General features: G+C 33.8%; 1 long non-coding RNA gene across 1 annotated transcript; it reads right to left on the reverse strand.

Moving 5' to 3' along the window:
* Positions 1–231: 231 nt before the first annotated feature.
* Positions 232–8,231, reverse strand: LOC139508689 (uncharacterized). Its single transcript, XR_011661413.1, has 2 exons — positions 7,888–8,231; positions 232–304 (listed from the first exon to the last, which is right to left on the reverse strand). It is a non-coding gene; the product is annotated as an uncharacterized lncRNA (long non-coding RNA).
* Positions 8,232–22,410: the final 14,179 nt, after the last annotated feature.

A 22,410-nucleotide genomic window follows, 5' to 3' on the forward strand; every position in this document is an offset into this window, starting at 1 on the left:
GTCTTCGGTCGACAACGCAGACAACGACAACATGATACCAATATACGACCAAAATTTTTTTAATTTTTGCGGTCGTATAAAAATTAACTGATCAATGAAAACTAAAAGCCTTCATATTCCTTGGAATCGTAAACATATATTATCATAACATATAAATTAATGTACATGATATACTGACCTAATAATTTACAAATAGACATGATAAAACAAATATATATATATTCCTACTCACAAGTAACCAGTAGTCTGCTACTTCCATTGCATACTTGTCTTTATCGCCATGTCTTGAAGCAATATTTATTAACTGTAAAATAAATTTATGATTTAGAAAGATTTTCACTAAATCAAGAACTTCTTCTGTTTGGAGGGTGACCCGGTGTTATCAATATAATAATCATGGTCCATACCTATCCAAAAAAATTAAAATATTCCTGTAAAAATCTTTATGTACAACTATAATTCCAAAAATGACAGCAGGTTTCCAACATTAATGTTCATAACTGACAATTTTTTTTCTATCTTCATTTACAATACTTGCATTTTACCTCTATCATGCCTATGTTAAATATCTTTAGGTTGCATTTCTGTAAATATTTGACAATGCAATTTCCCATAGGAACTCCTTTTACTGCTAAAACTGTACCACTTTTACTATGAAGTTTTGAAAAACATCTTATCCTAGAATTGAAAGTTCATATGCACCACAATTTTTTTCAAAGGTCAAAATATAGGGCTGTGCGGCATATTTTCAACGTTTATATGCCCTGAACTTCTCAGAGTTTAAACTTACACTAATTTTCTTAACTACCCCTACCTCGAATGAAAGGTTACCACAGATTTCAATGTTAACAATATGCACGTGTTTATTTACTGGTAACATTCCCAAGTTCTGTCTCTGCGATATGGAACACAGAGAGCATAACTGGGAACCAGTATGTAAACAAAATGAATTTTCTATGAATATTCAATTACTCCCCAAAAGAGGCGTGTTTTGAGAAACAGCTGTATTTACAAAGTGCAACCTATAGCTTTGGCTTCATGTTTGTTGGCTGACAGGAGCATCAGACATTTTTTTCAAAGATAAAAGTGACAAACTTATTATGACATAGATAAATGGAAAATCAGCATTTTTTTTACAATACTCTTGTGAGAATAATGATGAAAACATATCATGCATATCTTTTAGAAATATCACTTCATTTAGAACTTTTGAAGTCTATATATAGAACATGATAAAGCTCTGTCATTAGATACATCATCCTTATTACATGTTGGATGCTGAGCTTACCACGTGGAGATTAATAATTAGGCCACAACTCAATCAAAAATTAATATAATCGTTTGAAAATTGTTTTTAAAACATGTTTCTGTATGTAAGGTCACGCATGTCTGTGTATGATTTCACAAAAATGCGAAAAACTGGGAAAACTTTCACAATTTGTAAGTCTCTATCTCGGAGCTTCAGAAAAAAAGCAGCCATCTTCTTGTGCATGCGCACACCTAATTTTACTAGTGTTTTTACTCAGAGGACTTAAAAGATTATGATACTAATTCAGAGTCGAACAATTTTTTAAATGATATTGATATTTGCCAGGAAGATGTGTTACAAGAAACTTAATAAATTAAAGACAAATAAATCTGCAGGACCTGATGGTCTTCATCCTAAAGATTTATATGAAGTTAGACATGCAATTTGTTATCCATTGTTTCTAATTTTTAATAAGTCTATCAAAGAGGGACTTAGAGGGTAAAGTTCCAGACGATTGGAAAAATGCATAGCATCACTGATATTGAAAAAAGGGAAAAAGCTGAAACCTTGTAATTATAGACCTGTAAGCTTAACATCAGTGGTATGTAAGATCTGTGAATGCATCATTAGAGACAATATTATGAAGTTTATTCTCACGAACAATTTTTTTTACTAGTAGTCAATATGGCTTCCGTCCTGGTAGATCATGTGTTACTCAACTCCTAGAGGTTTTGGATGAGTGGTCAGAATTAATTGATAGTGGTTTTCCACTGGACTCAATATTCCTTGATTTTTCCAAGGTGTTTGTGTTAACTATTTAGTTTAGTAGTTTAGATATCATAGTTTAGTCTATATATAGTCTTTAGTTCTATTTGTATGTATCTTTGTATTTACAGTGATTTGGTGGGTTTAGATTAAAGTTGTACAAAGAACACTTCAGTCATTTATAGCCATTTAACAGTTTGATACAGTGCCACATCAGTGTTTATTTTTGAAACTGGAAAAACTTGGAATAAAAGGCTGCATTTTGAATTGGATTAAAAGTTTTCTGTCTGGGCGTAAGCAATGTGTTCGTATAAATAACAGAACTTCAACATGGTCAGACTCGGTGAGTGGTGTACCTCAGGGAAGTGTTTTAGGACCAGTTCTTTTCTTAGAGTGTTATCTCTTATCATCATTCTTTTGATTACATGGATCAAGATATGTTTCTTACTATTTATAAATCAATAGTGCGTCCGCTGTTTGAATATGCGACATGTGTCTGGTCACCGTATCTTAAAAAAGACATCCGCAAACTGGAATCTGTACAAAGAAGGGCCACAAAACTTGTGTTTCTGTGTGTGTTACATTGTAGTGTTGTGTCGTTGTTCACCTCTTATGTTTGGTGCGTTTCCCTCAGTTCTAGTTTGTTACCCCGATTTTGTTTTTTGTCCATGGATTTATGAGTTTGAACAGCGGTATACTACTGTTGCCTTTATTTATGAAAGTACAGGAAATCCTATCCATGTTTCTAAGCAACTGCTCTTTTTGAATGATGTGTTCCTGTATTTTACACACAATTTTTAAGTTCAAATTATAAAAATCTGCCCCCTATCCAATAAGGCTGAACTAACCGTGAAGAGCCCTATTACCACTGTGTATCATCGCCACCGGAAATTGGGTACTAACGAAGCGGAGAGAAATAGAAAAAAAGTAAACAAGTTAAGAATTCATTCAATTTAAAGCATTTCCACTCATTTGATGAGGGTGCCGCTTAAGAAATGGTTTTCGAATATATAATTCTTTAAATTATTAGGCCGATAAGTACAACATTTATACAAGATTTTGTGTAATACTCCAAAACTTGCCACTTAGTACCGGAAAATTTCGAGTTCGATCGTCCTCTTTCGCCCCATTCTCAAGATATTGAACTGTTTTTCATTATTTTTCTAGACACGTTTTTAGATTATTATAGTGTGGCATCATATTTACTGAAATTTGTTGTCAAAAAGATGTATTTTAAAGAATATAGACCATAAAAAATAAAGTCTAGGGTACGGCAACTTGATCGTGTTGACAAATTTACTGTATGGCAACTTGTTTTCAACTGTATGGCAACTTGCTAATTTTAGAATATTCATTTACCGTCCTTTCAAAGAAAATACATTATTAAGTTAAAATATCTAAGGTGAGGGGATGTACCTTTTTATGTTAAACTGTTTTTGTCCTTTTCAAGGTTTTGTTTAAAACTGTTATTTGAGATAAATTTAAACTGTTAACTGTTTTCGACCCACTGTCTGTAATCTGTTCTGTTAAGTGTTTATTTGAAATTGGGATTCCTGTTATCTGTTACTTAATGCTTAAAGTGTTCACTGTTTTTGATATCATTTCTCTGTAAACTGATCTTAACTGTTATTTACAAGAATCACATTAAAATTTGCTGTCCATCTCTTTCTTTACGTTGCTTCCGCAAAGGAAAGACATAAGCAGCATATATGTAACTGTCTTTAAAAGTCTTTGAGTATAGTAAATCCTTGATAAAATCGAGAATGGAAATGAGGAAAATGATAAAGAATCAGAAGCCCGACCAAATAGAAGAAAACAACCCAACGCAGAGAGAAAATTGTGCACTAGGGTGGGGTGGCAATACACATAGGAAAAAACTTAAAATTGAAACTCATAATTTTTAAACACCCTCTTTTCCTTCCTTCCTAACAAATAATGCTTAATATTTGAGTTATGCATGTGTATATTTATGGAAAGAGAATCGTCCATAGATTTGATTTCCAATAGTTATAATGGTGAAATATAATATCTTTGTTTTTGTGTAACCATGGCAACAATCAGCATTTATTTAATACCAAATATTGCAAAATAGGGGGTTGAATATGTTACACAAAGGTCTCAAAAATTTGGTCCAAAGGAAAATTTCAATCAATTAGAGTGATACCTTTCCTGAAACCATAGACATATATATCTATCAAGAGGTAAAAAAAAATCATATGCATTTCCGCTGGTTTTTACATAAAATTAAATTAAAAAGATCGCGCGTCAAATCTTTGTTGAAAAACAATACAAAATTACTAAATCTATGGCTGTACGGATTGGAAAATATGGTCAGTCAAACTGAAAAATGGCTTATAAAACATGCTACAAACAAACCAAATGTTCCTATAAACCCACTAGGAAGTCTATATTATACTTCAACTATATAAAAATCAATTTAATTGTACAAAAACTTCCATATTTAGAAAATTCACCATGCCCATAATACGAAACTAAACTTGTAACTATGTATTGGTATACATGAAGCTGTCTCCTAAGTGAGCAATCATTTCACTACAAAAAGGGGGTAGAAGTTCAATGTTTGTTTCCTGAAACATATAAATGAACCAAAATTTAAAAATTAAATAAAAACAAGACTATATAGCAGAGGTTACGGACTCAAGTTGGGACAGGTGCAACAAATGCGGCAGTGTTAAACATGTTTTGGGATATCTCAAGGCCCCCCTATACGTCTAACCAATGTAGTTATTTCTGGCTTCTATTTGTAATGTATCCAAAACTTTAAAAGGAAGAGTAACTTCTTACCCAGCTAAAACCCTGGTCAGTCCTGTGATGAAAATAATTCAGATGTATATGGAATGTTTGATAAGTTACATTGACCCAGAGTACCTGAATGGAATGGTGAAAAATGAAGTACCTTTCCAATTTGCAATCCGTAAAATAACTGAACAGTGTGGCCTGGTAGAAGAGGCCGAAAAATGAGGACTTGGTTCTCAAATTGATGTCAAATTTGCTAGTCTAAGACTTCGGAAATGTAAAGATGGACCAAGGCTTTTTTTATATCACCTCAGAGTTCATAATTGGGACTTGGAGATGAAAACGTGCTTCAACTTGTGACACCTTACATGTTACTTTCTGATTTATACACTGGTTTTGATGATTTAAAATAAAATCAGTAAACTTTCGTAATTCCTTTTAATAAAATCATGTAAGCAAAGAGTCGTATGAATACCCTGAGATGTTACCATAATTCATGAGAGCCCCCGCCATAAAAAAAAAATGTTCGCGCTCTATAGTATTCACTCATTCTTTTTGTTTGTTACACTTTCCTACGTCATGACGATAACCCAAGTTTGCTACGACTGATTGACATAAAACATTAACTCAACAATACACATAACCAGAAGAAGCCTCCCTTTTGCTGTTTGAAGCATTTTCGATTATTCATGATAAAGTCATTTTTCTTGGAGTCAATCACTCCGTCTGCTTTTCCATCCGTTCAATTGTCTGTCCATGTGTCAATAAAAAAATATGGTACTTGCGTGTGTATTCTGAAAATTAGTCAGCTTTATAAAAGATTCCTTATAAAAGCTTGGCATTTCTGCGACTTTGTACAGTGGTATTCAAACTTTTGAATACATTGAAGATATGCACTTCAGAGGCGGATTTAGGGGGGGGGCCCGGGTTGCTTATATAGCGAATCACTGAAGCGTGACTGGAGCTGGCCCCCTCTTAGGCAGTCAGTGGGCCCTCACTTATGAAAATTTCTGGATCCGCCAGTGCACTTCCCCTTTTCATTGCTTTTGGGTTCGTTTGGAAAAAAAGGGTAAATTAAAGTTGCTGTTAACTGTTATCAGTATTTAAAATTTGTTGTTAACTGTTTTTACCAAAATTGAGGTGTTGTTAACATGATAACGGACCCCCTATTGCGCCCACCCCCTCCCCCTCCCCCCCCCCCCAATATAATTATGCATTAGACAAAATGCATGAGATAGAAATACCATTCGCTTGACAGCATTTAAGATGTATAAACATTATATATTTTCAAAAAGAAACTGACAAGAAAATTAATTCGAATGCAATTCACGATTTATTTCTCGAACCTTACTTTTACAAATGAATCATTTCAGAAATTAAATAATCAAACAGTGTATTTAACCCAGCACATACTTTATGTGTCTGTCCAAATTATCGATCCTGTGGTTCGGTGCACGTTGTCGTTGGTTCATCTATATCAAATTTGTTGTTTTTCATAAATTGTTTTGTTATGCCGTTAGTTTTCTTGTTGAATCCTTCCACATTTTTCGGTCGGTGCTTTTTAAAGCCGACTACAAATGTATAAGGTACAAGTTTTCGTTGTTGAAGGTCGTACGATAGCATATAATTGCTTACATACACTTTATTTGATCCTGATGGATAGTTATCTTATTTGCTATCATACCATATCTCCACTGCGTAGTTTTATCTTAAAAAAAAAACAAACAAAAAAACTAGCACCAACAAAAGATGAATGGGCGGTTTATTTTATTGAACTTACAAAATTTCACTCTAACAACAAATAAGACAACAGTCGTAATAATATAACGATATATGAATGTATTTAGGATAATATGGTTGAACAAAAAACACTTTTTGTACAAAGTGGAATAGCGGGACGCAACGACGACTTCTGAACGGAATTAACGGCAAATATTTAATATTATCGGTCGTCCCACTGTCTATATCACTCTGTTCAGCTCTTAATATAATTCCGTATCATGTCTTTGTGACGTCAAATACGTTGACCCGGCCTTAATAACTTTGACCCGGACATATCAGCGACGTCATAATGTTTGAACCGACGTTAATAACTTTGACCCGAACTTATCAAGTCATCTTTTGTGTGCTGGTGACACAAAGAAAACACTTCTGAAATACGCAAATATAGCTCGATAAATCGATTATCAGATTATCTGCATATTGATATTGTAAAATATCAGCTGCTTGACATTATATGAAGGCTTTTTGATCTCGTTCGGTACGCTCACTCGACAAAAAGCTTCATATTATGTCTCGCAGCTGATATTTTACGATATCAACATGCAATTGGCTGATAATCGGTACATGTTTGATAAGTAAGTCATTTTGTATATTTGTAAGCCAGTAAAGCTTTGATATCAACAAAATATCGTCACTCGATATTATCTAAACAGTGATTAATTTCCTCTTAAAATTATAATATATTGCAAGACGCCGTACAGACACAAATTGTTATTTTGCAATTCGCCGTACAACGACCTGCAATTCGCCGTACAATAAACAAACAATGTTTTTGTCCGTATTCTTTAAAAAACATCTTTTTAACAACAAATTTCAGTAAAATGATGCCACACTCTAATAATCTAAACACGTGTCTGGAAAAATAATGAAAAACAGTTCAATATCGTGAGAATGGGGCGACAGAGGACGATCGACCTCAAAATTTTCAGGTACTAAGTAGCAAGTTTTGGAGTATAACACAAAATCTTGTATTAATGTTGTACTTATCGGCCTAATAATCTAAAGAATTATATATCAGAAAATCAATTCTGAAGCGGCACCCTCATCAAATGAGTGGAAAAGTTTTAAATTGAATGAATTCTTAACTTGTTTACTTTTTTTTTCTATTTCTCTCCGCTTCGTTAGTACCCAATTTCCGGTGGCGATGATACACAGTGATTACAGTCTTGCCGTATGATAATCTACAGATTCATAAACCAGAATAGGCCTTTCACCTTTTCCAGTTGCACAGTTTGTAAATATTCATTATGATTTATTTGTCAACAGTTCTGATGAACCTTAACTTAAGTGTGTCTGCATCTAGCTGAGTGAAGGAACACTGAAATTATACTTACTCTCTCTGCATACCCACGTGTTTCATCACATCGTGCAAACGTTGATTCTATTCTTTCGTGTCGTATAAGACCTGTGACACACATTCTCAAACGTTTAATTCGTCCACTGGGCCCACTTCCCACTCCGAAGGTTCCCCTTAATTTACGGGCGGTCTGCGAATACGGAATTTTCAATGACATTTTCCTAGATCTATTGTTCACCTGGTTTCATAAGTTAAATCACAGCCTAGATAAATTATAGATTCAAACAGGGAACCGCTGTTTGACTAGTTTTGGACACAATTCTGGTGAAACAATCCGTACTGAAAATAGTTTAAGAATCGAGTCGGTTTAATTTGCAGCAAAGATTAGGTGTCAGACCACCAATTACTCCCTCAAATTTAGAACGTAGAAAGTAGGCCTACTCGGACAAAAAATAGTGCATTTGATGTCATTGTTTACTTAAACTACCCAACAAATTTGCAGAAATGAAACTTTTGGTGAAAGAGAAATATATTAAGACCATTTAGAGCCCAAATTTACTTGTCTATGAGTTGACATTAAAAATTGAGGAGTAATGCGCTCCATAGTATACTAATTTAAGATTTCAAGAAAACCAGGGGTTATTTTTAGTGGTACATCCATTCGGAAGGTCTCTTCTTTCTTATATTGCTTTAAAGGTATGCTGAAAATTGGCATGAAGAAAGGTGATACCTGTACGATTCAGGATACCTGGTTTGTCAGAGGTTGAACTTCAGATAAAAAATTTAGAAAGCTATGAAAATTGCAAAATTTGGTTGAACAGAAAGTGACTTTTAATTGGTGGTCTGACACCATTAACACTTTTGAAATTTAATTAATAACTAATCAAATTCAAACGGAAAATTGAATGTGAATTAATCGAAAAGACTCATTTCTCTTTTTAAAATTCTTAAACGATTGTTGACCATTGTTTTGTCTGTCTGTCTGTCTGTCTGTCTGTCTGTCTGTCTGTCTGTCTGTCTGTCTGTCTGTCTGTCTGTCTGTCTGTCTGTCTGTCTGTCTGTCTGTCTGTCTGTCTGTCTGTCTGTCTGTCTGTCTGTCTGTCTGTCTGTCTGTCTGTCTGTCTGTCTGTCTGTCTGTCTGTCTGTCTGTCTGTTTTGTGTTTTGTTTATGTTTATGTTTTGTTTATATTTTGACATGAGCTTCTTACGATTTTTACAAATTTCAGATATAACGAATTGTGGGGTTCTATTAATTAAAAAGGAGGATTTACCAGTTTTCTGACAATAAAATGCAACTCCAAAATTTTCTTTTTTTTCAATTTGTGTTTATTATATGTAAGTAAAAACTAAAAGTTATTAATTATTGGGTACTGGTGAGTCAAATACAATTTTTAAATCTTAAAACTTATTGAATTTTACATTTTTTATTCATTATTAAACGTTGCCACAAAGTTCCTTGATATACACGTAGCAAACAGATCCTTTCTTTTCTCGAATATAAAAAAGAAGATGTGGTATGATTGTCAATGAGAAAACTCTCCCTAAGAGACCAAATGACACAGAAATTAACAACAATAGGTCATCATACGGCCTTCAACAATGAGCAAAGCCCCATACCACATAGTCAGCTATAAAACGCCCCGAAATAACAATGCCAAACAATTCAAACGAGAAAAACTAACGGCGTAACTTATGTACAAAAATGAACGAAAAACAAATATGTAACACATAAACAAACGACAACCACTGAAGTACAGGCTCCTGACATGGGACAGGCACATACATACAAAATGTGGCGGGGGTAAACATGTTAGCGGGATCCAACTCTCCCCTTATCTGGGACAGTGGTGTAACAGTACAACATAAGAACAAACTATAAAAATCAGTTGAAAAAGGCTTAACTCATCAGATGGATAAACCTGCAAAAACTACAAATACAAGTTGACTTGGCCGGGTACTTGTACTTCCCAACAACAAAAACGACACTAAGTAAAGATCTGAGAGTATACTAGCAGTTACTAACAGCTAGTTCAAAGCCACTAACAACTAATATGACAAATCATGCATATCTAAGACTAAATTATCAATCAGTACATATCCAACACCCAGCATCGAAGTAATTTCCTTCTTTGTTTCTTGTCTATCCTATAATATTCATCTATGAACCTTACAAAAAACTACATTTTTCGTAGATGTATGTGTAAGATGATTGTCTTGTCTGTTTTCAGAATCAGGAAAATGAAACTTGTTCAGAAGCATATGTTGGCCCAGTTATTCGTCTGGTTTGGTTTGAATTAAAAGTAAATGCTTTATATTTGATGAAGGTTGTTTTACCGTTGGCTCTATTTCAGTCTTGTCCAAAGAAATTATTAGCCCAATTAAAATCAATAAGATATATATATATATATATATATATATATATATATACCTAGAACATATATATATATATATATATAATTATTTTCTGTGACTGTATCTTACATTAATTTGTAGGATCCTTTACTATAGATAATTTAGCTGATCTGTAACAATAACATCTTCATGCCTTATATATCATGTACTGTAGTACGCCGCTAGATTAAAACTGACGTGGAAAGGTAACACATGCCCACCGAAAGCTCTTTTTTCGAGAGCCCAGGTGGTCGTGTGGTCTAGCGGGACGGCTGCAGTGCAGGCGATTTGGTGTCACGATATCACAGTAGCATGGGTTCGAATCCCGGCGAGGGAAGAACCAAAAATTTGCGAAAGCAAATTTACAGATCTAACATTGTTGGGTTGATGTTTAGACGAGTTGTATATCTCTAGATTCACCTTCCGTGACAAGGTAACACTACGACTATTGAAGTTATATTTTTATATAGCGGATGTGGTCGAGTGGTCTAGAGCGCTGGACATGAGGCTAAGCGATTGGTGCTGTAGTGTATCAAAGGTGTGAGTTCGAATCCCGGTGAGGGACGGACAAAAATTTGTCAGTATAAAATCTAACTCTAACACTGTTTGGTGTAATTTTCAGACTTATATAATATATGTGTGTGTGTTCAAAGGAAACGGAGACAAAAGCATGATAATTATTGCTAAGCTAACGGTGTTAAAACACTATTTCTTCATCAGGTAGATATATTTGTGCGTTTTTAAACAAAATGAAATGGGCAGCAGGCTTCGTTGATGAAATTAGTAATACTAGTACTACTTTAAACTTCACAAAGAGAATATAATTGATTAATTGTAAAAAAAAAACGAACTTTATGCTGTGACAAAAATGTTCATAGAATAAAATTTCGTGACAAAGAGCATACAGAAAGTTTGTTGATTGATCAGAATGTTGTTTTACCAAACATTGACCAGATCTATTTTCATCAGGATAGTACTTCGGTACTGACATGAAAATACGGATTTTTTGTGTTATTAAAATTTGCTGTTACAAAATGAAATTATTATAAATTAAGGAATGTATCTCCCTCATGCAAAGCTCTGATTCCTTCCACGGATTTGCTATACTATTTGGACCTTTTGGATTATAGCTCTTCATCTTTTATATAAGTTTTGGATTTCAAATATTTTGGCCACGAGCATCATGCACTGAAGAGACATGTATTGTCGAAATGCGCATCTGGTGCAAGAAAATTGGTACTGTTAACTTTATATTGAGACGGGGTTTGTTTTCAAATCAGTTTCCAGGAATTTGATTTTCTTCACGGGATCTGTCATGGTGTCACTTGTTCTTGGTTTACTCTCTTTGGTCGTGATTGTTTTCAAAGTTACTCAACTTAACATTGATATTGGTCATGTATCAAAATCGGATGTATTTATGAATGCAGTAGTTTTTCTTAGGATTTTATGTTTTTCAAACATGTGATTGGTTTCTGGCATATTTGCCTCTTTGTTCGAGTTAGACTGGTTAAGGTATTCGTTTACAACTTTGTGTGGTTTGCAAGGCTTGTTCATTGCAATCGCTACACAGAAGTTTCATTATCCTGATGGCCGCCGATTGGCTCTCTCTCACAGAGAGGAGCTAGGCGACGCGGGCAATGATCATAAGGAGTTCAAGCCCTCGTATGGGAGAAAATCGGACACAGAAAGGGCTTGAATTATATTCGAGTTAAGGAAAACGAAAATAAATGTGTCAATATAGTGTTTCCGTCGCCGGACTGACTTTTGAGAAATATAAAAGACTTCCGCTGCCCTTTAGGCCTGTTTTGAAATTAAACATAAGTTGAATTAGTACTTGAGACAGAACAACTATTTTTGCGTTTTTCTGTATACTATGATCATACATATACTATAGATAAAGCGGTAACTGAAATTTTTCTGTATAATACATACACAGAGGCGGATTAAGGGGGGGGTAAGGTCCCGTCCCCCTTTTGAGAAAAAAAATTGGTTGCTTATATAGGGAATCACTGAAGCGTGACTGGAGCGGGCCCCCACTTATGAAAATTTCTGGATCCACCACTGATACATATATGAGGGCCCTCATGGGGTTTTTGATTATGTGATTACTTGGCCGTTTTTTAATGATTATTTGATTATTAAGCCAAATATTTCATGATTATTTGATTACCTAGGACTGTATTTTTAGTTTATGATAATTTGATTACTAAAGATAAGCAAATATTTAATGATTATGTGATTATATTGGCAAAAAAATGGTGATTATGTGATTACTAGGACCCCCCATGAGGGGCCTCATATATACTATGAATAAATTGTATAAAGAGGTAGGGACAATTTGTCGGCAATTTGTTTCATTCGATAAGATAGGTAAATCATGTTTTAAATAGCCCGATAGATGCTATTTATAGTACATAAAAATACGTCACATCATTTATTTTCATACCTTGAACAGGTATTCCTACAAAAACAAGGCCATGACTATTGATTTTTTAATATTGATTTTATTTTATTATTAACATCCTTTATGCAAGGTGCCATACCATGTAACTTCTCAAGGAGCCAAGTAATATCGAACTAATTCAAATCGTGATTTTCTCATTCTGAATATGTATATCTGTTACACAGTATTTGTCCTGGTCTTTTAAGGCTTTATCGTCTATAAGATTAGACAAGAACATACATGTACATGTATATATTTTAACCGGAGAACATCTTACATCAGTTGGTCATAGATCACCCTGTGTTACTACTGTGACGAAAATTATTCAGTTACCTTAATGATATAAGGAAGTTCTAAGTTTATCTGTTAGGAAGTCGGCAAATGTTTAGATCCTTTTACTTTCGTTTCTTAATGAAGTACGTTAATTACGGTTGTATTACGGAAAACGATTTCCGAAGTTTTGGTACTGATTCCGATCCTTTCTAGTTGAAAATTAAGTGCTCAGTATTAAATTACTATAGGAGTTACATTAAAATGTAACAGTAATACGGAATATATTTATTTTTTGTTTAGAGATTATATGCATTTTGGTTAGAGATTATTCTAGTATATAAGTAGAGTTTCTCGCAACGTTAATCAGTTCGATCGTCAGAGCTCCCAGAGTGAAGATTTAAGAAAAGGTAATTATAACTATTTCTGAATAAGAAGTAGCTTGCCAAGGACCTTTGGTTAAACTTTTATAAGCAAGAGCCAATTGTACTATCTGAATAAGGTGGTGACATATTGTCCTGTGGTATATAATTAAGGGGACGACGTGATACTGTCCCTTTGGACCAGTGACACCTTGGCCCTGAATAAGGACCAGGGGCGCACTGGAAACCATAATTCCATATTACCTTTGAATCAAAGAACTAAAGTACTGTAAGGCAAATAGGTTATAGTCATATATCAACTTTTGAAGTAAGGTTAAGTCATAGCTCCAATTAAGCGTCCTTTGTGTTATACTCCATTGTTAGGTTAAGGGTTTCATTTTGTATACTTACCGGAAGTAATCTTTTGTTACTTGTTGTTAGGCTTTTATATCTAAGGTTGAATTAGTTAAGGAAACACGTTACCATTTGTGAGAGTTAGCCAACGATACACAACAAATCCAGGGAAGTAACCCTGGTACGGATCTACGGGTACACAAAGTACCATCTGGCGTGTAGGACCCCCTGCACGTTACACTACTTCATGTTGTATTGCCTTTTCTGTAATTTTAACAAATCGGCCCTTCGTTGTGATACAGATGCAACAGCTTCTTGATGTTTTACCTACAATCACGATTTGTAGTGTAATTGATTTGTTCTGTTATGTTGTTTTATTTTTCTGATGAGTTATGTACCCGTGTATAGACGGTGGTAAAAATTTCAGTACTAGTATCTTTACAGTTTGTGATTTGGCGACAAAATTGTTGTTAACTGCATTTGTTACATATAATACCATGTCAAAAAAGGTTTCGACGAAATGTGTTTTGTTGTTATGAAAATTGTATACAATGGCCTTATTTTAAGTTATGTGTATATTACACCCGCAACATGTAGGCTTAATTTCTATAGAATTAATTCTCGTGTTATTGGTTATGTACAGGCACCTACATCAGTTTGACGGCAGTTGTCCCTTGGATATATGTAATAACGTAAACACATGAATAGAAAGCAATTCAAGAGTATGGACAGTCATAGGATTGCACACAATAAGCGATACATTGTTTTTTCTTTGATACACGTAAAATTATTTACTAGTACACTAACTGAATAGTCAAAATGAACCAAAATGACTCTATGAATCAAGCAAACAACCGAAAACATATGATAGAAACTTTAAAATTTAATATAACAACACAAAAAAATGCAAAAGTTCTGAGCGAGGTTCGAACCCTTTCTTCAGAACCGTCATTTATTAGCTGTGCTCTACTGGTGGAGCTACGGCAATTCTTATCATTATTACTCTTATTTAGAAGCTATATTGGTACAATTTATCGATGTTACAATTTTTTCTTTAAAAAGTTGTTTTTTATGTAATAAGGACACACTAAACCAATTTCATTTTTGAAGTAAAAAGTAGTATGAATAACAACAGTCATAAAAAGCATAACTTTTCTTTGGTTTGAAATGTCCTTCTTGGGGGGATTCCCTGTTTTTTCCACAGAAAAACATCCGAAAATCCGGATATTGGACTTTCATCCTTTTTTAGGGTTAAATTAAATATTGATCACACATATCATACTATATGTAAATCGAGATATTGATCAAAAAGCATTTTTATTTTTGGTTTTTATAGGAAATTTTACTCTGTTGGCACTTTTTGAAATTGGCCCTTCTGTGAAAAAAATCCTAGGCATATTGGCCCTACCTCTTTGCTATAATTTACTATAAATTCCAACAGTTTATACTGGGGTGACTTTTAATATATCAGTGACCGTTTTATATAGTAACTATAGTATATATATATGTATGTTCATAGTATACAGAAAAACAGAAAGAATAAAAATCGGTATTTGGAAAAAAGGGGGAGGGCCAAAAAAATGTGCCCAGTCCCAAAGTACCTTTGACTTTTGATACCTCTCCTGGAATTCTCCAGTTATAATTTTTTTTACAGTTTACATACGCTCTATTTCCCTGCGATTTCGCGGGTGTGTTCTAGTATATTATTATATCGTATGATGTTTTTTGTTCCAATCACCTGCTGTGTTGTTTGTACATTTTTTGTCATGAACATTCAATAATTGGTTTTGACTAATTAGCCTGTATTGAAGTACGAAACACATATCTCTTATTCAATACTGTGATAAATGTCACGAGTAATTGGCACAAACTGCCATATATACACAAATTATATAGTGACTTCATATCAAATCTCGTCAGTGAATCGTTGCTTTGACATGTTTATATTTATATATCGAAAGAAATATAATGTTGAAAATGAATCCAATTCTTCAGATTTTGTTCATATCTTTCAATTTGATCATAAGGGTTCATGGAACGATGAATGATTTAGGAATGTCGACGATTTCTATTAGAGAAACTTCAACAACTGAAATTCTTTCAAAAATTTACTTGCATGGATCAACTACCAATGCTTATCTTTTCGGAACAAGAGCTAGTAAAATACATCACGAAACGGGAAAAACAAACACAATCTTTGAAATACAAACGGTTCAGCCGTTCACAAGTGAAGAAGAACAACCAGTTTTTGAAATTGACGACGGAAAATTATCAACTTCTACAGATATAAATTTCAACAACACGATACCTCACGGAGACGAAATTACGACCGCCTCGAACAAACTATCTACGTCACACTACATATCTGACCCTTGTTTTGAAAAGGGAATTTGTAATTCTGATGGAATATCTGAACGTGGATATTGTAATTGCGACTCGCAGTGCATTGACAATGACGATTGTTGTTCGGAGGCTTCGAAAAATGTTAGTTATATATCAAAATACCATAAATACTGGAACTGCTATGCCCACTCCAATATACACGAGTACTTTGGTGGTTTCTTCGTTGTAGCATCGTGTCCGGATGGGTATGAAAATGGAACTGTTATCTCTAGATGCCATGAAATTGATATTTAAAAAATGGACCATGTGTCGTATACGACAACGAAATCGCTTTCCAAAATAGATTCTGTGCTCTGTGTCACAATATAACAGAATTCAAGTTTTGTAAGTTGAACATTTATGGACCGGATGTGTACAGTATATTTCTTAGAATCGGATATTTGAATAAAACAAAGTTAGAAAAACTTGAGGTACTTCTGGAAAACAATTTGGAGTTTCTTGTCGATCTACCAATGAATCAAAGTCTCGTTTCTGTATGTCATCGCTAATTGAAAGTACAGATGTAATTTGTCGGCAATCCCCCATCAACCCAGTGTTCCGATATAGAAGAGGATTACCATATCTTTACAGGAATATTTTTTGCGCACCAGAAAACATTAGGAATCTTTGATATGTGTTAATGACAATTTTCAACAATTTATTGATAACATGAAATCTCTTTTCCCACTCACTGTAATGTTCAGCTTCTCATCGGGGAATGAAAATCGAGACAATGATGTTTGTAAAATTTGGACCGCAGAGGTAAGTAAACACCTAAGCTAATCTTAGTAAAGGAGCTTCCATTTGATATTGGGGGGGGGGGGGGGAGGGGCTAAGGAGAACTTTGTAAAAAAAAAGTCAAAATGAGAAACTTGGCAAAAAAAGTTATATATGAGATATAGGTTTATTCTTTCAATCATTTATGAAAGTGGAATAGTGAAATAAAAATTCGCTTTCAGCATCCAGTTTGGTTCAGTTTTGTCAAAATAAACAAAGAATCATCGCAAATGAATTATTCATTTGTAATAACCACCTAATTAAATCCATATTCATAAAAATTATAAAGTATGCACTTCAATTAGCCTAAAAACTAGAGACGGACTACAAATAATTATGAAGGTAAATCCAGAAAAGCGCTTCAGACGCAATAAATTATTAAACATGTTGTTTTATATATTTATACTAGGCGTGTTCAGCTATTAAATGGAAAAGAATGCCAACATTGGAAGTGAAACAAGACTAAACATTTGGTTGCTTGATTTGATCTTCAAACTCATTCTTATACAGGAAAAAACAGTTATAAACATATTGATTTAACTTATTATATATATTCAAACAGACCTAGAGAAATCTAACTGCACGAGTTCGCTATCTATTTATATCTATTTTTATGTTTACTTCTGGTTATATGACTTTTGGCATTCATCGGAAGGTCACCTCGACGGTTAATTAGTCTTAAAAATAACTTAAAGTAATAAATGTTTGTTTTTTTTTATGTATTTTGAAGTTTGTTTTACAGTTGAACATAGAAACAATATTACTTCTACCGATAAAGATAAAGAGCTTATTAAAATTATTTTAAGAAGAACACAATTCAAGTTACAAATTGATAACCTGGATCGTATCTTAAATTTTGAGCTCCATAAATAGAGATTAATACATGGCCTTTTCCATATCAGCCTGGGTATCATCCCGAGACCCCTATATCAGCCCGAGACGGAGTCGAGGTGCTGATATGGGTCGAGGGATGATACCCAGGCTGATATGGAAAAGGCCATGTATTAATCGCTTTATCATATACTTCCGACAATAGTTTTATGTAAGGCAAATAAATAAATGCAATAACTAAAACAGTCAAAAACTTTATAAAGAAGTTAAATTATGAATCAAATATACTATAATTGTTCAACAACAGCATCAATACCTCCTTATATTATGGTAACATTTCCTATAGAGGCATTTTGAAACATTGAAATTTTGGAAGAGTTTTATGATCATTACTACTCCATGTTTGTTGTACTATAAAATAATTCATAATTGTCAATGGCATTTGATAGCAAGAACTAAACTACCCCACAAAAGTTCAGTAATTCTGACGTCGTCATAAAAAATATCTGACGTCACAATGGAAAAGTAAACAACCGATACCGGAAACACCGGAAGTAACTTGTACGAGAGGCACTATAATTATGGGTTTTGTGCACGAGATGCCCCTGATATGGGTTATCAGCCCGGGTGGGCAATTATGGCTTGTGTACTTCCGCTCATTACACATATGCAAAAGCTATCATATCAATGCTAAGTATATGATAAACAACAGTAAGTACTGTAAAAATTAAAACGTAATAATGTTTGCAACAGGATGTTGAATATACATATATGGGCCAGTCATGTGAACTATGGCTAGTAATTTGCTAAGTGCTTTTATCAAATGAAAATACAATTGTCATAAGAAGATGTATGCTTAAGATCATTGTTTTTTTTTTTCTGTTTTCAGAATAAAGAAAAGGAAACTTGTTCAGAAGCATATGTTGACCCAGTTATTCGTCTGGTTCCGTTTGGATTGAAAGTAGATTCTTTATTATCTGATGAAGATTTTTTTACCGTTGGCTCTATTTTAGCCTGGTCCATGGACATAATTAGCCCAATTAAGATAGATAAGATAATGTTCAATCTGAACGGAGACAAACGCATGATAGATATTGCTCGGCTGACGGTGTTAAAAACAATGTTTCTTCATGAGGTAGATATATTTGCGCGTTTTTTAACGAAATGAAATGGGCAGCAGTCTTCTTCGATGAAATGAGTAATACTACTTTGAACTTCACAAAGAAAATATACGTCATGAGTTGTTAGAATACGAAGTTTATTCTTTGGATAAAAATGTTCATACAATAGATATAAGAGACACGGAGACTATAGAGAGTTTGTTGGTTGAGCAGAATGTTGTTTTACCAAACATATCACATCTGGACAATTGTATCGAAATCTTTGTGCAAATCGTTCGCAATGATACTGGTCATATTCATGTTGAAGTAATTTCTTGCACACTTGGAAGTAGTTTCATCACGGGTGTGAATGAACATTTGTCTTTAGAAACGATAATCACGTATTTTACTTTAACGATATCAACTATAGCATTGATTTTTACGATTTTATTCAACAGAAGGTATAGTTTTGTATCAGGGGTTGCGGGCTTAAATTTGGAAAACTTGTCAATTTCGATGTGCTTGTCGAATGTTGTATTTATGTCAGGTATAGGAAACCAGGATAATGTCACTGTTTGTTACGTTATTGGTGTTTTGCTTCACTATCTCTGGTTAACAGTGTTCTCTTTCATGTGCATAGGAAATGTATGTATTGTCCAAAATCTTACTAAACTGAAATCAATTAAGAATAAGCAACAACAGGAAACCACATTAAATTTCAAACGCAGAGTTTTAACGGGTTTAGGTTTGGCTATTCCATTGGTATTCGTGATTCAGCAGTTATATCAGACAACTTTGGACCAGATTTATTTTCACCAGGATATGGATACGGGGGTTTGTTTTCCAAATCAGTTCCCAGGAAATCTGATTTTCTTTTCAGGGCCTGTCATGGTGTCACTTGTTCTTGGTTTACTCTCTTTGGTCGTTATTGTTTTCAAAGTTACTAAACTTAACATTGATATTGGTCACGTGTCAAAATCGAACGCATTTACGAATGCAGTAGTTTTTCTTAGGATTTTATGTCTTTCAAATCTGTTCTGGGTTACGGCATATTTGCCTCTTTGTTCGAGTTAGACTGGTTAAAGTACTTGTTTACAACTTTGTGCGGTTTGCATGGCTTGTTCATTGCAATCGCTAGTTTATCAACACAGAAGTTTCGTAGGAAACTGTGTTGCAAATCTAGGACTGAGAATTCAAATTAAAAATTGGAGGACAATTAACAATTTCACTAGATAACCAAACATTTACTCTCACAGCACATTTCTCAACAATCGTTGATCGATTTTTTTTGTTCCTGTGGAGTTTCAAGCAAAGACAAAGATCTTGATCTTCTCTCTCATGACTCTACTGAATACCCAAAATTACATAAGCGTCCATACAGACAATATTATTTTGATGGATCTGTCAGATGCTCAACAAAACCTTATTTAAAATGACCAATATTCTATTTTTTCAACAATCAAAACCGAGCTTCAGAATCTCTGGGAGGAAAATTCATAACGTAAAATCCTTAATCATTGACAAAGGGCAAATCAAAAGCTTAAACACATCAAACGAATGGACAATAACTGTTATATTCCTGACTTGGTACATGCATTATCTTATGTAGAAAATGGTGGATTAAATCTGGTTTCATAGCCAGATTTACCTCTCAATGGCATGACAGTCGCATTAGGTGTGCCTCATATCCCTGACCAGAAAATCAAATTTCTCTAAACAAAAGCTTCAAACTATCGTATATGTATAAAGAAGACCGAGTTCAATTATTATTGAAGAAAAATTAATGATATAATTTTGTTTCATTTTGATGATCGAGAAAAGGAAATCGTAGATTTCCTATTGAGACTTGTAGATGGCAAAGTATTAGAAGAAAAACAAAATTGAAATTATTATTTAGTAACTCTGGAGACATCGGAGATGAATTTCATTATATTTTCACATGCTCTGTTTTAATGAGGGTCGTAAACAGTTTTTTAAGAAAAAGATATGCAAATCAACATAACTTATTGAAATTTAATGAACTGATAAATAGTAAAAAAAAAAAATCTGATCTTAACCACTTGTGCAGATTCATAAGACTGTAGACTCTCCTTGGCAATTCATGTACTTGAAAGCATTTTAGTTTAATATGTATACTGTTGTTTGCTCTATGGTCGGGTGGTTGTCGCTTTGACATATTCACCATTTCCTTTCTCAATTTTATTTTTTACAGAGTTTGTCTTTAGTGCCGTGTGGAGACAGTAGAGTGCCTCCCGTGCTTAAGGTTTATGCTCTTATATTATACTAGATTATGGAGTGTGTGTCCGAGCGAGAACTTCTCTATGTTCATTACTTTAGGAATATCTATCAAAAAGTAGTATTTTAATATTCAGCCCCATTCATCTATTTAGTCAGACGTCAGTCGCTACCTTGATATACCCTTTCTTTTTTTAAATCTGTCGGGTAACTTATGACAATAAGCATTTGACGTCTTAAGCCGAACAGTTTTATCCTTTTTACACAATTAAATCTACTGTGTGATGGTTCATATTCTGGACGCCAGTCTTTGCTCCTTTGTAATAAATCTACATACCAAAAAACAAATATGAAGCTTAGAAATGGAAAAATATTAAATACTAAACTCGTTCAAAGGGTATCTACACGTCTCAATCTTCAGAATCGCTTATCTAAAAATACTACTATAGCTAACGTTTTTAACAATAAAAATCGTGGTTACCCTTCTATCGATAAGTGTCATGCCAAAAAATGACTTACGTGTCCCCGTCTTTCCACCAACAATACAGTAAGGTCCACATTTAATGGTCGCACATTTTCTCTAAATTTTGAAACTGATATTACTTGAAAAACAAACAGTATTATTTATTTACTCACATGAAACAAACCGGGATGCGGTATTCAGTACGTAGGTGAAACTGGGCGATATTATCTAAACGCACGCAAGAACACCTGTATCGTTTTAAAAGACCCAATAAATTCAAAAGTATCATTTATCAACATCTTAAGAAGCACAGTCATCCTATTAAAAATTTAACAGTTCAACCTTTAGAAGTAGTAAATAAGCAGCCTGGTGAATCTCATTCCAAGTTTGTACGATCACGAAAAATAAATGAATTAAATTGGATTAAAAAATTACAGACAGTCTACCCTCTCGGTCTTAATGATAATATCATGGGAATTGGCAATATATCAAGAACCGATTCTGTTAACATTTTGGATATAGTTTCTAAAACTGTTCGTAAAAATCGTTCTCATGGACGCAGAAAAAATCGCAATCAAAGAAAATTTCGGACCAACCATACAAATATTTCGGACCTAATTTCCATTTCAAAAAACAACGGCAGACATTATCTGTTAACCAAGCTTTGTTCTTTACCTATAAATAAATTAAATAAAATTTTAGAGGATTGCAACACAATTTCATATTACAGTCCTAAGTATGAAATTGTCCAAATTATAATGGCATATTGTTATTCTAAACTGTTTCCAAAATTGATCGACCTGAAGATCATAAAAAACATTTTATTAAAATAAAGTATGTCAATAAAGGTTTTGATTTTGTAAATATTGCCGGTATTTTTAACGACCATTCTGTTAAAGACCAAATTCCTGGATATTTTGATAATACTGAACTCCCTCTCATTTGTTATATT

Source organism: Mytilus edulis, unplaced genomic scaffold (genome assembly GCF_963676685.1).
Source record: "Mytilus edulis unplaced genomic scaffold, xbMytEdul2.2 SCAFFOLD_1003, whole genome shotgun sequence".
NCBI lineage: Eukaryota > Metazoa > Mollusca > Bivalvia > Mytilida > Mytilidae > Mytilus > Mytilus edulis.